Below are 1584 nucleotides of genomic sequence, written 5' to 3'. Positions count from 1 at the left end.
AACCAGCGGCCGATGAAATAGAATTCCATTGGTTTGCTAAGTATGTATGTGGAACCAGGGGACCGATGGACGAGAAAACCATTACTCTTCTGAGTATGTGAGATGAACCAGAAGACTGATGAACTATAACTCAAAAAATTTCTAAGTCTGGTAATGCAACCAGAGGCTCTGGTAATGCAACCAGAGGCTTTGGCTATCCAGAGGCTCTAGCATGATTGCCACCATTAGCCTTGCTTAGAAGCTTTTGTTATAACACTAAGTATTTATAGATGGTACATTTTGTAATTAAGATTGTTAATATCGTAGATCACTATGGCATCATCTGCTCCTAGTGAATATTCAGCAGACAAATCTGGTCATGTGGTTCCCCGATCCAGAAGGAGCTCATCCATCAATGAAGAGGTAGACCCTTATGAGCATGAGGACACAGCAACTAGCGAGACACCTGCTTCACCACCTACATCCATATTGCCCCCATTGAAGCCAGTGCCCGATATTCCACCTCAAACCTTTCATGGTCCAAGGATTAGAGTCACGCCTAGGAAAAGTGTTCCACTACTTCGGCGGGTGACTTTTGAGAATTCGACTAGAGTTAGAGGGGAGTCATCCCAACCACAGCATGGGAGCGGGACCTCTCAGGTAGTGACCGGAGTACCTGCATCCTACTCTTAGGGCATGAACCTGGCTGAACGAGAGTGGGTGCGAAGAATTGCATCAGATACTCAAACTCACCAAACCCGGCTGGGATATCACCACCACATTTTGAACAACCTATCCGATGTGATGGAAATACACCACCAGCGTATGATGAGAACCTCGGATGTCGTTATTGTTGCGAAATGGGAGATTAGAAGATTGTACAAGTGCCTGGTGGTGAGTGGGATGATGATGTTGAGGCTAGGAATACTGATTGGTTGGTTGTTACTCTAGAAATCTTGACTAGTGATAGAATATTTACTCTTTTGCTATGAAATCTAAGATCTTGTTTTTGGTGGGCTATAAGAAACCATGAACTTATGATGTCTTTTGAGAAATGCTTATCTTCATCAAGCCATGGTTGAATATAAAAATTATTCTGTTCGATTATGAAAATGTTCAAATGTTATCCTCAAGATGAATATTCTCTGCATCATTAGATGACGATGTTATTATCAATGTTATTGCTATAAAAATGACGAGATTCCCTTTTGACTTAGGCCCTAGAAAATGCCGCCAAGAAGAGAAAACCCTGAAGTTGCACAACTCGTATCTGAACAACTCTTGGCCACACTCCCCAACATTGTCAGTCAGGTAGCGGCATAACTGAACGCTAACCAACCCACCGATTCTGAGCCTAGAATACCCAGAGAATGCACCTATAAATCCTTCAGATCTTGCAACCCAAAGGAATTCCATGGAACCGAGGGAGCAGTAGGATTATTAACCTGGATTGAAAGTATGGAATCTATCCTCCATATCAGTAAATGCATTGAGGCGAACAATGTAGAATATGCTGCGTGCTTACTTCAAGGACGGGCACTAACTTGGTGGAATACTTTAATGCAAACTAGGGGTCGGGAAACGGCTAACCAACTTTCTTGGGAA

Source organism: Cynara cardunculus, unplaced genomic scaffold (genome assembly GCF_001531365.2).
Source record: "Cynara cardunculus var. scolymus isolate 2C unplaced genomic scaffold, CcrdV1 Un_Scaffold_2024, whole genome shotgun sequence".
In the NCBI taxonomy this organism is placed as follows: domain Eukaryota; kingdom Viridiplantae; phylum Streptophyta; class Magnoliopsida; order Asterales; family Asteraceae; genus Cynara; species Cynara cardunculus.
The sequence above is the reverse complement of the archived record's forward strand: the minus strand, read 5'-3'. Positions refer to the sequence as shown.